The sequence below is a fragment of the Varanus komodoensis genome, unplaced genomic scaffold, assembly GCF_004798865.1.
Source record: "Varanus komodoensis strain SLA01 unplaced genomic scaffold, ASM479886v1 scaffold11, whole genome shotgun sequence".
Classification (NCBI taxonomy): domain Eukaryota; kingdom Metazoa; phylum Chordata; class Lepidosauria; order Squamata; family Varanidae; genus Varanus; species Varanus komodoensis.
In genome coordinates this window covers 23,572,363-23,588,066 of record NW_025335317.1, presented here as the reverse complement: position 1 = coordinate 23,588,066, position 15,704 = coordinate 23,572,363, and the positions used below count along the sequence as shown (strand labels likewise).

General features: G+C 41.6%; 1 protein-coding gene across 3 annotated transcripts in view; it reads left to right on the top strand.

Moving 5' to 3' along the window:
- Positions 1 to 342: 342 nt before the first annotated feature.
- SGMS1 (sphingomyelin synthase 1) overlaps positions 343 to 15,704 on the top strand; it is an 83,113-nt gene continuing 67,751 nt past the window's right edge. For all 3 annotated transcript variants that reach the window (XM_044420589.1, XM_044420585.1, XM_044420586.1), the window contains exon 1: positions 343 to 573. The gene's annotated coding sequence lies outside the window, so the exon portion shown is untranslated. The remainder of the gene's footprint in view (positions 574 to 15,704) is intronic.

The window sequence follows — 15,704 nt, the reverse complement described above, 5'->3', positions numbered from 1 at the left end:
GCCCTCGTCTCCGAGCAGATCCTTGTAACCCCTGCCCCGCCACCCCTTCCTTAGGCAGGCCCCCGCAGGCTCGTGGCCTCGCTCGCCGACCCGGCTCGGCTCGGCTCGGCGGGGCGGGGCGGCGGGGCGGCGGCTCTAGGCCCTCGCGAAGGCTCTCGCCGCGGCCGCCGCGGCCACTGCGGCCGCCGCCGCCGTCGCCGCCGCTCTGCCTCCCTCCCTCCCTCCCTCCCTCCCTCCCTCCAGCAGGCGGGGCTACCGGGACGTAAGATGGCTGCGCAGAATGACAAGGCCCGTCACGTGGGGGAGCCGTCGGTCGCCTGCCCGGCTGTCCCTTTCTACGCTGCGATCCGCGACCCCACGGGCCGCCAGAGGCTGTCGGCGCCGCTGTTATCGCCGTACGTTGCAGCAGTGGGCGGACCGGGGTGCAGGCAGCTGCTTAGGGAGACCCGCCCAACTTCCCGCGAAAGCGAGCCCGACGCCGCCACCGGCGGGAAGGTCCTGCCGCTGCTCTCCTGCCGCTCGCGGTGTCCAACGCTTCAGACCGGGCTCAGGAAGCGGCCCACGGAGGGAAAGGTGAGTGCCCTGCTGGGGGTTCCCTTCCCACCTTCCGCCCGCTGCCGCAGCAGCTCTGCCCCCTTCTCGGGCTAGCTTGCAAAGGCGGCGTCGGGGAGCGCGGGCAGAGGGCCGGCTTGGAAAGGGAGGGAAGCCTTCCAAGGCACGGAGGTGGGGGGAAAGAGGCTGACCCGCCGGAGTCCCGAGAGTTGCGGAGTAAGGTGGGGGCGAGAGCCCTCGCTCGCCCTATAAGGCCGGGATGGGCTGGAAGACGGGAAGGCTGGCGGCGAGAGGAGGTGCCTGAGGAATTGGAGCCCAGGTGTTACGGTGGTCTGGTCTTTTCCCCAAGTGCTTGGCCCGGGAGCTGCACGTACTGCGCTGGGGCCGAGGGAGCTGGGCTGTGTGCCCGTGCGCCAGCTTGAGGAACGGTGGGAGGGGAGCAAGTCGAGCAGGCGGGGGAAAGGTCCGGGTATGGTGCGTTGCGTAGGGACAGGGTTGCGGTTGGCCAGGTGAGTTGCTATGAGATCGTGGCTACGGAGGGAGGGGGGTCGGTGTCGTGGCAAGGCGGAGGTGAGCGAGTAAGAAACCGGGCGTTGAGGGGTGTGCGTGCTTCTTTCGTCAGATGGTTACACCTGGAGGGGTCGGGGGCACCGACAACGCCAGAAGTTTCCTAGGGTTGGGGTGGGGCGGTAGCACTGCAATGCTGAGCATGATTACTGGCAGGCTGGACCTATGCAGCTTTATTTGGAGGTAAGTCCCACGGGCGTCGATGGGGCTGATGCTTAGGTGTGCATAGAGGAAGAGCGAGGTCAACCTGGCAGGGAGCTGTTAGGAAGGCCAATGTGCTTGCGTGTGCATGTGCACGCGCGGGGTGGGGTTCTGGTTCGGAGTATCCGAGCATATGGTGGTGTGTGTGCGCGTGTGTGTGGCGGGAGGGTTTATATTCGGGGATGAGAGCTAGTTATAGCAATATGAAGCAGTTACACAGCTTTTAAGAAAAACATCTTCACTTGAGGTATGGCAGTAATCCTTGCAATGACCCTGCAAGCTGTGGCAGTTTTATATACCACAGGGGTGTGCAGCTTCAGTCCTGGAGGCCAAATCTGGCCCTCCTAAAGTCTCATTCCAGCACTCCAGAGAACCATACTCTCTTTCTTCATCCTCTTTCCTCCAGCCTCATTCACTGATCATTTGGTATTGTCCTGGCCTTTAAGCAGTCCTGTCTTCCCATTCTTAGGGTGCAGTTCTATGCATGTGTAGACAGAAAATGTCCTACAACTCCCAGCCATATGAGATGCTGGGTGTTGTAGGATTTTTTCTGTCTGAACATGCATAGGACTGTACCCTAAATGGTTGAAATGCCACGCCTAAGGCTTAGCTACTGGCAGTAAATCTTTAAGCTACATTTTTTTTTTTTTGGTATTTTGGCTTCAACCCTTTTTCTTTTGCTGGAGTTCACCTCTGGAATGAACTCCTCCAAGCTTCTCTGAAATTGAAGTTGTATTTTTGGATCAAAAGAGGTTCCCCACCTCTAATAGACTGCATTGTGTAAGAAAGCCTTTGACTGATAGAATAGTGGCTTGTTTAAAGCTGTCCAGTGAGTACAGGGCTGAAGTGGTATTTTAAGTAGTTATCTAGAAAGCTGTGGAAGTTAAAGTATTTACTTTTCATAATAGAAGTCCCAAGTATTCAGAAGACAATAAAAATGATTGTGTTGCATAACTGTTAGAGACTGATGTTAAGTTTTGGAAAAACAACTTGTTTAAGGAATGTTGGAATTGATGAGCAATGTGGACTGTCGGACCCCATTACTGATATAATTTACCAGTTTCTTTAGGGGTCCTGTAGTGAAGAGCATTAGGAAAACATTGATTCCTAAATCATATGCCATGCTATATGTTTATTAGCTTTGCCAAATGTCCCTTATTTTAAAACAGAGGTAGGCTTGTGGGATTAGCTTTGTTTTGTTTTTCTACAACCCCAAGATCTAAGAACTGGCACTGATATAAATGAGAGAGACTTTGAGTGAAAGAATTCTAAGCCCAGGAATTCAGTTACTAGAAACAAATGGTGTAGGAACACCCCAAGCTTTCTTCATTTCCTGCTCTTGTTAAATATTTAGAAGCCCTTACTGATCCCAAGATCTACCAGTAGATCCAGATCTATCTTCTTTATCATTCATGTTTTAAAGTATTTTTAGCCTGCCTAGATAATGACCACATTTAATGCTATCTTCCTTTTCAATACATGCATTATTTTCAGTGTAGTTTTATTACTGTTAATATTATAGTTTGACACTATGAAATGACAGTTGTGCATGCAGAATGCAGCTGTAAAGGGAATTCTGCTTGTTGTATTTCCTTGTTACTCCAGCACTTAAAACGATTTAGTGAGGCCTTCCTGTCATCTGCAAGGTAGGACACAGCAAATACATGCTAAATACACGGTCCAGGAAATCTATGGTTCAGTGCTGGAAAGGTGCTCTTAGCTGAAAACTTTCAAGTGGTGTTTCTGTCTTCAGTTTTCTTAGTGGGCAGTCATGAGCTGAGAAACTTGTATATTTAGGCATTGAAGTTGGGATGATGGGTACTATAATGCTTGCTGCTGGAATTCAGGTCTAGCAATAAAGTGCCACTGCACATGGGATAATCCTGGTTTAGCAATTTGGTTACATTATGTAATAAAGGTATGTGCTGGATAATTTTCTGATGTTTTGAAAGTTACCTGGTTCCTTGGATATTATAATTCTTCAGTGCATCTCATGAGGCTTGAGTTAATTCTAGAGAGTAAGGCTGAGGGGCTTTCCTGGAGGAAGGACAATAACTCAGTGAGGAGTGCACATACTTTGCATGCAGAAGGGCCAAGATTCAATGCCAGGCATCTCCAGGTAAGGCTGCAAAGGAGTGCTGTCTGAAACTGGGGTGGCATTGCCTGTCCGTGTGGACAAAACTGAACTAGATGGATCAGTAGTCTGATTGTATAAGACAACTCTGCGTAGAGCTGGCATAGGGTTTGATATGATGGTGGAAAGGGAGCCTGTGCCTTGCTTTCATCCTCTGGGCAATGTAGCACTTATTGAGCTGTTTACTATTTGTACAAACTAGGAAGCAGCTCAGAGACTGGTTTTACAGACCACAATTATAATTACAGGCTGTTAGTAGCATTGGTGATTTAGCTAATTTGATTAAATCACCTGCATCTTTTAGGACATTCCTGTATTTTGTTGGGGGACTTGTATCCTCGTAATAATGACTCATTAGAATTTTCACTGCTTGTACCTATTTATTTTGTACCGGGATGTGTAGTGCTCCAAATATTGCAGGATTGCAACTCTCATCAGCCTTCATTATTAGTTGCTCTTGATGGAGCTGCAACTCAACAACATCCGAAGCCCCACAATTTCCCATCCCTGCCCTAAATGAATAAGTCTAAGTGGTGAAATTCTAATGACAAAATATGATGCATTTCTACCTTGGATTTATGGTCTCCATATATGATAAAATATTTTAGGTGTATAAGATGATTTTCAAGAATACACAAAAGTAAAGATGTGAAAGCGGCAAAAGTATTTAAACATAAGTGTATACTCATCAGAATTTGAATGGATATATGGCTCCTTATTAAGCATATGAGTCACAATTTTTAATGCTTTTATTTTGGTAATGCAAGAAATGACCTTTAAACCATTGAGTTAAACATTCTGTTTCTCAGCTGTATTGACAGGAGTTATAAAACTGCCAATGTATGTTAGGTGAACTGATTTACACATTTCACAGAGGCAGTAATTGTAAACGTCAGTAAACGTATGACATTTCTTATCTTCTGCTGTCTAGTGTTATTCATGGATGGCAAACTTATGGATCATTCTCCCTGATGAATTTGTTTAGAATTCTGTCCTGCAACCTGTGGAACTACTGCAGGATATTACTTCAGTAATGCCATCCCTGCCACCCTTTTTCAGGATGCACCCTGAAAATTTCCTCATTTCCACATTCTGAAAATCACAGATACCTGCTCTACCAGGCCTCATGCCTGGGTAAAGATTTAAATTTGTGAACTTCCTTTACATTAATTAAAATAGTTGGCTAGTTGTCCTATGTTTAAGACAGAGACGGGGAACCTGTAGTCCTCTAGCTGTTATATATGGACTATAGCTTTCATAGTCTGACCAACGGTCATAGCTGGTTGTGAGTGCTATGAGTTTGAGTCTGCAGATTCCCTGCCCTTGGTTGAAGTCCTTAAGGATTAATAGAATTTGGTTGTTCAGAGAATAAACTTTTATGCATGAAGTGAAGGGAATCTTTGATTTGGAAGCAGTAATAAATACAGTCTTGAAACAGTGCTTGGAGGAGGAAAATATCTGCTTTGAAAAAGTTATTTACACACTCAGTTAATGGTAGATCTTTCTGTCTTTCTTTCTTGGTGAACAGATATTACTTACTGTGCTTCAGTGGTGGCTTGGTTAAAAAAAAAGTCAGTTTAATGAGGGCCTGGTTACCTGAAGGAGCATCTTCTTCCATGCGTGCCTGCCCACCCCTTAAGATCTGGGGCAGACGCCCTTCTCCGGGTGCCCTCCCTGAAGATTAGGAGGGTGACTACCTGGAGAAGGGCCTCTCTGTGGTGGTGCCCTAGTTGTGCAATTTGCTCCCCAGAAAGGTTTGCCTGGTGCTGTCACTTTATTCTTTTTGGCGTCAGGCTAGAACCTTTTTATTTTCCCAATGTTCTAACATCTGATTGTTTTAATTGGAGTTTTGTTGTCAGTTGAATTTTTAGGAGGCTGTGTTTTATTTTACATTATCGTATTGTTAAACCGTCCCGAGACTTCAGTAAGGGATCGTCTAGAAAAGTTTTAAATAAAAACTAAATTATTATTTTTTATTTTACGGATGGTGATCTGAAACATTGTCAGAAGGTAAACAGTTTTCACATAGTTAACTTTGTGCAGCAGGGAATTCTACCCACAATCAAGATTCTTGCAATGGACTACTCAGAAGGGGCTCCTGGTAATATACAGCTATGCTAAGGGCTGCAGCCTTATACCTCAATCTTATATACCTTAAGTGATTGCAGCACAATACAGCAGCATCTACCAGTTTTATTTAATATATGCATAGCTTGGCTTCCATCAAGCTCTTTGGTAAAGTTAGACCTGTTTGTTTTAGTTCATTAATAGCTCCCCCTTTCCATCTCCTTTAAATTTTTGATATTCAGTCTTGACTCATATCTAATTAAATTCTAAAAATATAACTGGATATATTTCTAATACATTTATGTCTGCCAAGGTCTGCAAATTCCTAAATCCTGGGTTAATTTATTTTAATCTTGTTGGTTATGGTTTGTCCTGTTGATTTTGCAAATAGCAGGCAATTTGCTATAACTAAGCTTGAAAACCTAATTCAGTTTACTTCCAAGTAAACTTGCTTAGGGATGGGGCTGTTATATAATAAAAATATGACATGGTATTGCTATAGGATAGGAATGAGGAGTCTTTTTCGTGAAGAACGGCATTCTCTCAGGAATAATGGGGTGGGGGTCTGTACGCCAGAGGTGGGTGGAGGCAGCGCTTGTAGTGGGCAGAGTACATTCTCTTTGTCAGGAGTCTTGAGAATGAGTGAGTTTGGAGTAATGCATGTGGAAGATTTGGAATTTTGGTGCTCCCATTATTACACATAGTATGACCACAGTCATCAATATATAATAGATTTATCTTATTTAACTTAATGTAACTTGCTGCTATTTAAAATCATTAAATGTTCCCTTGGTTCTATGCAGGAGCATGCCTCTGTTAATAGTCACTTCAGTTCAACACTGTAATCTTTGCACAGGTTTGAAGTCTAACCAGACACACAGGTTTCATTTCAAGTTAAGGTCTTTAACCACAGTGCAAAACTTACAGCCCAACATACTTCTAAACATCCATCCTGTTACATTCAGTAATGATAAACGGATAACACTTTTTCACAGAGTTTGAAGAAACTGTACTTCAGTAAGATAAAATATATACATGTACATATGTTTTTCTTTGGAACAATGTGAAGGTTAAGTGTAAAGAGTGACAAAAGCCTGGGTCTATTTCTTTGGCTAGGCCCAGACAAATGATACACACTTGGTTACTGTGCATTCTGCCTCCTGGTCAACACTATTTTGTTGAGCTTCTACCCACCACCCTCCTCCTCCTTTTGCACATTTCATTTATATTTCACTTTATATCTTTTGCACAGAATTCAAGGTTCTGCTTCACTCTGTGTTTATCCTTACAACAACAGTAACAGCCACCCTGTGAGATAGGTTAGGCTGAGAATGTGTAACTAGATGCAGTTACCCAGTGAGTCACATGGGTAAGGTGGGAGTGGAGCCTGGATCCTGCAGGTTCCCAGTCAAACACTAACTATCACACCATACTGGTTATCAGGTGTGTGAAATCAAATGTGATCTGATATGATTGGTTAACTTCTGGATATTTGTTAATCTACTTGCTCTTTATCAGAGTCCCATGATACTGCTGGTAGAGAATCCTGCTTGAAAAGCAGCAGTTCAGCTAGAGGTTACTGACCAGAGGGAATATAAGGACAGGTTCGGCACTAACAGAATTAATCATTTGACAGGCTGTGTTTGGAGTCAGCCATTGCCTACATTCATATGACATGGCAACCCATTTTGGGTAACTGTTCACAGTAGATTGTCATCTTGTATGGACCTGGACTGCTTCCTGCCTGTGTCTTATTTATGGGCAGCAAACCATCTTGACAAGCCATGGCTTGTGAGTAACTAGCCTCCAAGAATTGTCATGTTGCCAGAAACCACTGCTAGGAAGTAAATGGAGGGAAAGTATATACAGATCTCATGACTGAAAAGTAAGTGAAAGAGAAATTTAATGTTAAGTTCCTCTCCCTTTATTTCTGAAAATGGTTTATAGTTCCCTGTTAGGGAAAAATCTGCAGATTTCCCAAGCAGTTTGAAAAACAACCACCCTTAGAGCTTCAAATGGAATCTCAACCAGCACCTGTAGGTCTTACAGCTCCCCAGATGCGGTCCTGTTCTCTCTGTCTCATTCAGCTGTCTTCTCAGGTCTTTTTTTAGAACTCTCAGGAAACAGCAGTAACCACAGCTGTAAAGTGCTCTGGGAAGGGACTTTGAGAAGGCGGCGGCAAATATCTTGTCTTTCTAGAGTAGCTGGAAATCTAGGAAGTGTTGACAATGTGAAGGGTACTTGGACCTGTCAGTTTAATGCTTGAATAGAGGTGTATGCTGCTAAGGGGAAGAACTTGTCACCATCCCTTTTGGTGCACCTATTCCCTACCCTCATTTTTTTTATCAACAGTCAGGCAGTATACACAAATCAGTTTATATTCCTTGATAATCTTTTACCTTGTGCAATTTACCATTCCTTTTGACAGCTAAAACAAAGATATTGACAAGGCAACACTAGGTATATTGGAAAGTAATAAGGTGCAGTTGAACGCCTTTGGAAGACTGATAAAAAAATAGGAGCTGTTTTCTTGGGCTGGAGCAAACTACAGTAAGCCCAATTTTAAAATTTTGAGGCTCTGTAAAGGAAATATGGTGGTGAATGGAAAGGGAGGGGAGCCAAGCTGGCTAATGTCATGAATGACCCTGGGATCCTAGCTAAATGATGCAGGGGAAGATAGCAAATAACACATAGTAAGCTATGTGTTATTGTCTGTCAGGTACACTGGGGTGGCTCACTCAGAAGGTGGCTTAGCATAATGTGCAAATATGTCCTCTCCATCCTGCTTCTAACAACTTGGTACATGGAGGAACGCTGAGGTATGAAGCAGGAAGGATGATGAGTGGAGCACTGATGGTGGAAATCTGGGCTCATCTCTGATGGAACACTTTATTCAGAGCACCTTTACTCATATGAGCTGGTGGTATGAGCAGAAAAGAAGAACTGCAAATCCACATCTGGCAGAGCTGTTTAGGGTGGTAAGAGACTTGTCTTAAGTGCCCCCTAACCCAATTTTCACACCATCTTTTGCTCACTGTGACACTTTTCACAGATAACAATTTTGCAAATAAAATTTCTTTAATTAGAGCCAAGTTTTGTGTAATAATGGAGGTGGAGATTAATACAGAGGTGCCCAACAACTCTGTTGATAGCTATCTTGAATGAATCTCTGGGATGCAAGTCTACATGAAGACAGGCTGCTCGAACTGGTGAGGAGAACCACTTGCCCACTGAATCCATGTCCAGTGAATGAGTGGAGGCATTGAGGGAGCTTTATGTCTTATCAACATCTCCTTCAGAGAGGGTGGGTTGCTCCCTGCCTGAAGAAAGCTATTGTACAGCCCTTCCTTAAGAAACCTAGTTTGAACCTCCTGGATGTTAACAACTTGACCCCAGTTTCAAGATACAGCATTTCTTTGTAAGGTTATTGAGAAGACTGTGCCTTTCCACATCTGGATGGCCCTGAGCGATAATGACTTTCTGGACCTATTTCAAATGGGCTTCCAAGTGAGATATGGAATTGAGACTGCTTTGGTCTCTCTGTAGTAGATGATCTATGGCTCACAATTGACAGGGGAGTATGTCCTTGTTGGTTTTGTTGTATCTCTCAGCAGCTTGGATACTATGCATCATAGTATCTGTCTGGATTGTCTGAGGGAGTTGGGAATTGGGCGCACTGTCTTCCTACCTCTTGGATTGAATCCAGGTGTTGGTACTTGGAGGCAGTCGCTCCTCCAAGAAGGAGCTGACTTGTGGAATTCCACAGGGCCTCATTTTGTCTCCAGTGCTGTTTAATACCCACATGAAGCTACTGGGAGAGATCATCGAGAGAAGTGGCACTGGGTATTATCAACATGCTGATTACATCCAGATTTATTTCTCCTTGTCACCTTGCTGCTGCTTCTAGAGACGGCATCTTTCCTCTGAGTGCCTGGCTGAAGCTGGCAATGGGCTGGATGAGGACAAGCAAATTGAAATTGAATCCAGACAAAACAGATGCTTACTATTAAGAGTTCAAATCCAGGATGAGAGGCATGGCAACTAGTTCTAGATGGGGCTACACTTCCTCTGAAAGCCATGTTTGCAGTCTGGGGGTGCTGTTTGGCCTTCCCAGATTAGGTCCTGGATTGGTTTTATTTAATTTAATTGTTTTGTTTTGATTTCTTGTAAACTATCCAGTTCCTAGGGAAGCACAAATAAAATAACAATAAAATAAGTGATCAGTGTGTCTAAACCGAAAATTGTGGCTAATTTCAGGTATGATTTAGGGCACCTTCACCAGCTTAGTGACCTCCAGATTTTTTTGTGTACAAATTCCACTAATTCTGACCATTGGGCATACTGGAGTCTGAAGGGTAAAAACCAGTTGAGGAAGTCTGGCTTAGGGAAGCAAGGCAATTTTCATGACATACACTTTGACTTTTTCATGACATACACTTTGAAGCTAACTTTTTCCCCTAATCCACATTTAAGACCAGCAATTTCTTTTCTAGAGTCAGATATAGCAATATATAGTTTAAAAATGAAAGTGAGAGAAGTTGCTCTTGCAAGAATGCTGGAGGAGGCAAGCGAAAGAGTTCAGTGCTCCACCCAGGCAAAACCAGAGTGTGGTTTGCAACCATTTCTATGTGCTCTGGGTCACAATAAACAGCTTGATTGGAGTATATCCTGAAGAAAGTTACAGAAATATTTTCATCAATATTAGTTCTTTTGCATTCAAGCTTTTACTTCCTTGCCACTTTACTTTCCTATTTGTTCACTGTTTTATACATTCCCCCCCCCCATGGTAGTATGTAGTATACAATGTTTAATACTTGGTGACAAAACAAAAACATACACTCAGGATCCTTTTTTCTAACTGCAGTATGACATACAGAAGCCGAGCAGAGAGTGGCTTAACAATCCATTAAAAACTTTGGCTGTTTCGTGGTTGGTTTGTCTAAGTTCTTTGTGTAGTTTGCCTCATGAAGTGGTGCACAATATGCTCACGTGAGGTAACTTGAGGAGAATTTGCTAGGGCATATGGTTGCCCTGGCTGATGAACTTCTGCTAAGCATGGTGGTACATTTTAGTCATATTGTCATGTTAGAAGCCCTATTCATAGATGTCCCTGGATATTTGAGGGCTAAACTCTGCAGAAATGAAGAGATGGCTGTGTCTTGGGTTTCTGAGAAAGATGGACAGCTAATGATGCCTTCTCAGCCCACAGCTGTAGCATTGATTTGAGGGTTTAGTTTGGTCACCATCTTACTGCTGTTCAGTTTTGGTGCTTGCATAATTATTATTGTGCATAGATCTAGTTTTTGAAGATTAAATTATTTTCTATACAATTGGCCCATTGGAGAGAACATTATCTATGTTGGCAGGCCCTTCTAGGTAGTATTGCTTGCACTCCAACCTAGGCTGATATGGAATATTGTCCACAATATAATTTTGAAATGTACTTTAGCCTTCTGCTGTTGAGTTGGCACATTATATGGCATGCTGGCACAATCTTCCATTGCTTTCAAGTAATAACTTGACACACTACTGAAACTTCTCCTGCTCTGCCAAACCAGAAGTGGCTTATGCGTATAAAGAATAAGACACAATTGCTGTGAAATGTTCTGCAGTACTACCACCTGTGTACTAAAAGCATTGTAAAGATACTTGCTTGGATTCTTGCCTATGAGAGCTCTGCACAATCGGTTCAGCACATTAAACAGTGCCACAGCACTTTCCAATGTATGGACTCAATAGCTAAGGATGGAAAGTAGATCCCTCTGGCACCACACCCTCTGATTAGGAACAATATGAATATGTGAAATAAGCCAGAATCATGAAGCTATGTTTGCTAGTTGTTTAATTGTGATAAAACAGTGCCGTGTTAATATGTCTAATTGCAAAAGTGGCATAACAAGTGCTTATCATGGTGTCAAAAGAAACATCCCATTTTGGGTGGGAAAGCCATTGGATATGTTTTAAGAATGTACTGTTACTTTGGGGGAGGAAAAAGTAAACTTGAGATACCTTTATGTTGTGCAATGAAGTGGCTTCTGGTTCAGTCCATTTTATTATGGATACTCTCCTCTGTTTCAGTATCTGGCATCATGCCACTATTATCTAAGTAAGGAAGGAATTGTTGCCACAGCCAAAACTCTGCTATGGAAAATTCTCTGTGGTTCTTTATGGGGAGGTTCGGCTCATGCACTTCAGCAGAGAGCGTCTCACTCCCGTTTGAGTGTCTGAGTTTCTCAAGATGAAATCATTCGATTTGAAATGAGAAATATATCTTAGTGCTAATAAATATAGAATGATATACAGGTCATTATGTGAGGATTTTCTTGTTTAACACTTGAGGCTAATATTTAGCCACTTTAGACCTTGCACACCTGCAGACCTGCTTTCTGTTTAAAGATGGCAAAAATGCATGCTATGTTAAATGTGTTTCTACCTTCTTTAAATAGAAGGCAGGTCTGCTGGTATGCAAGATCTACAGTTCAGAGCTCTTAGGAAATTAGTTGATGATAATGCAGAGAACCTAATACTATTATTGGCTCAGTAGCATTCTTACAGCTTAGACGACATGTTCCTGTTCTGTTTTAGGAATACAATAAAAGGTAACAGCATCTTTAAATGTGCTGGCAGATGACAAGATGGCAATTATATGGGTGAGAAAAAGTAGGGAAATGTGATGGTATTTCAAAGACTTAACAGTTTGATTATGACATAAGCTTTAATGGGTTGTAGTAATGTAGCTCACTGGTTTTAGTAACAAAGTAGTGTGTAACAATAGAGATTGGTTGCTACAGTGCCATTCTGAAATAGCAACGTATCCTAGCTTAAATGTAACAGTAAGATAAAGGTAATCCTGTGTTAACTGCAGTTTATATAGTCACAAAAGCATATTTTAAACCAGGTTTTAAATAAGGATATGGCTCCATAATTTACAGTTTGTCTTCAAATAAAAGCATCATTGAAATAGTTGAAATAGGAATTTGATTCTTAATTTGACTTTCCCAGAAGCATTTGTGAAAATGATGAATGATAAAATTCTGTAGCTGAAAGGCTTAAAGAAAACTCTTACCTTAAAAAAGAATATAGACAATACTATTTCATTATTAGTAGTCTGTACGTGTCCTAGTGATAGCATTATTATTTAATGTAAGCCAGTAGCCAATATGTTTCCTCATATTTTGTACAGTTTATATAAATGTTGTGGTAGCTAGGCAATGGTTGGCTTACACATAGAAATTTCTTTGCAGGATGTTCATTAATTCCTAATCTTTTCCTCTTCAACTGCACACAACAAGATACTAAGGGAAAATAGGGAAGTGGAACAATTAGACACACAGCAAACTTGACTTCCATTTGTATAGAAACTCTGGCAATATTTGAAAAATGTGAATGGATATGAATCAGAGTCTTAGTAAAAAATTCTTGAAAAGCTGTTACTGTTTTTTAAATAAATTATATAAACTATTTTCCCCTTCCTCAGCCAGAAAGGCAACTAGTGCAGCTTATGTTCCATCTGTAAACAAGATGGTCCCTGAAGGCAAGTGTGTAGTCTCAAAAGACAGGACCCGTAAGGGAAAAGAAAAATTAACGATTATTTCAGCAGTGCTGTTGGAATAGCCCAGTTCCTTTCTGATCTTCTGTAGGGTTGACCGGAATGGCTTTGAGTTGTAGTCCAGACAACTTTAAGTAATGGGTAACAGAAAGAAGAAAACCATAAGTTGCCTTCATTCAGACAAAGCATGTATATGTCCTTTTGCAGTTTTCTTCCATAAAGGATATGTCATCAACTATAGTGAGATGTGGCAAATCTCTCTCTTCATATAGCTAGGATGCCCAGGAATTCCGTAACTGGTTATCTTATAATTCTAAAATGCTTCTTCAAGATCTACAACTCTGCATTCCTGACATTCTTTGCCTTTTTATATGAATACTGAGCACACCCTCTTGACACCTCTTTCTCTTAATTGTGGATTCTAGGAACTTCTATTTTTATTTAAAATAAAAGGTGACTTGCAGTCTCAAAAAGAATCAACTATAGAAAAAAGCTGTATGACTGAAATTGAGTATTTTAAACTAGAGTGGAGTTATGACACTCTTATAAGCAACAGTAACTAGAAAACAGTATAGTGGGAAACAGCTCTACTTCTGGGAATTGGTTCTGATATCACCATTTTAATATGTTCACCTTAGACTGTTTCTTGATGTAAATTACCCTCAAAAAGGAAGGATGCATTGTGGGCCACAATCATATCCTGATAGTTTGAGAAAGTTTTAGGTTTACATGCCATTTGGGGTGCCTTTAAATTGTACAGAAGTGAATCTGTATTTGCAAATTTTGAAACAGGTTAAGAATATATGATTGTTGCTCTGAATGGATTAGCTCAAGTTGAATGAGCTATTTTCTGGACAATTCTTTTTGTAATAACTTGGCATTGTCATACAAAATGAATACTTAGAGGGTTTTTTGTTTCATAGTTTGTTTCACAGTGCATGGAAGCAGTAGGTGTAGTGGGTTTCGAACATTACCAGTTTCAGGAGCAGAGCACCAAGCAGTGTCATTTGTTGCAGATGTTTTTGATGTATTTTGCAGCTGAATCTAAGCATAGAGAAACAACAAAGGTTTAAGATTTTGAGAAGTGGAATACAAGATTATTAATCAAATGTAAATACAATGGTAAGTTGAATTGCAACCTTGATCAAAAATATCTTTGCATTACAGTTTCAGTGACAAAAAAGTAAGCACGTGTGTTATTTCCAGTAGGAAGCAATTTGCAAAGTCTGAAAGTCCGATAATTAACTTATTAACAAATATCACACCCTCTGTCTTTGATGTATATCTGGTTCTTTTACTAGACTTGGCTTGTGCATCAAGTACAACTTTAATACCTGAACAACAGAAATAGAATAGTTGATTCAATTTTTAACATTCAGCTGGCAAGCTAAAGCATACTGTGAAAGTATGTTTTGAAGATGCAGTTTAAGGCTTCCTTTCCCAGACTGGTGTTCTCCAGATGTTTTGCAGTACAACTCCTAGGATTTCTGCCCATTAGCTAAACTGGCTGGAGCCGACAGGAATTAGAATCCGCAATATTTGGAAGGCAATGTCTAACAAGGCACAATTATCCTAACAAGGATACTTAGAGCTTTATACTCCTGAGGGGAAATCTATGCCTTTCTTCTAAATCATGGTATGAGAATCTACCAGAGCTGCAGAAAAATCACCAAACCTTCTAAAATTACACAATCTTGAGCAGTAAGTTTGAGATAGTAAAACTTCTTGCACATGGAAAAACTGGTATATCAGAATGAAGGGATTTAGTCTAGCTAGCATTTCAATATTCTAGCTTTCTGTGTGCAGTGAGGACTGTGTTTCATTGAGGGGTATTTGGACAGGCAATTTCCCTTCATTTTTTAAAAAGTAATGCAGAGAAATGGAAGCTGAGAAAAAATAGAATCCTCTGTAGAAAGTGCTTCCTGAAGCAAGTGTATAAAGGCAGCTGCATTTTTTTCTTCATAAGCATGCCTGATTGTGATATTACTGGACTTAGGTTTTGACTGTTTTTGGGTAGGGCATCATAACAGAATAGAAATCCCCAACTAAATGTTGAGAGTGTCCATGTGCCATTGCTCCATCTTGCAGTACTCACGTAGTGAATTATTTCTACAAGTAATGCCTGTATGGAAAATTGGAAAAACTGATAGTAATGTACTTGTGAATCAGACATGACACCAGGGGCTCAGTGGTGCATATGCACATGTAACTCAAACACATACATTAATATTTATTTATTTATTTAAAACTTTTATATGCCATACCTTATGCATGGCATCTCAGGATGGCTTACAATATAAGGAGTTTGGCAAGGCTGTATATTGTCACCCTGCCTATTTAACTTATATGTAGAGCACATCATGAGAAACGCGGGGCTAGAGGAATCACCAGTTGGAATTAAGATTGCTAGGAGAAATATCAACAACCTCAGATATGCAGATGATACCACTCTCATGGCAGAAAGTGAAGAGGAACTAAAGAGCCTCTTGATGCGGGTGAAGGAGGAGAGTGCAAAAGTTGGCTTGAAACTCAACATTAAGAAAACTAAGATCATGGCATCTGGTCCTCTCACTTCCTGGCAAATACATGGGGAAGAAATGGAGGTAGTGGCAGATTTTATTTTCCTGGGCTCCA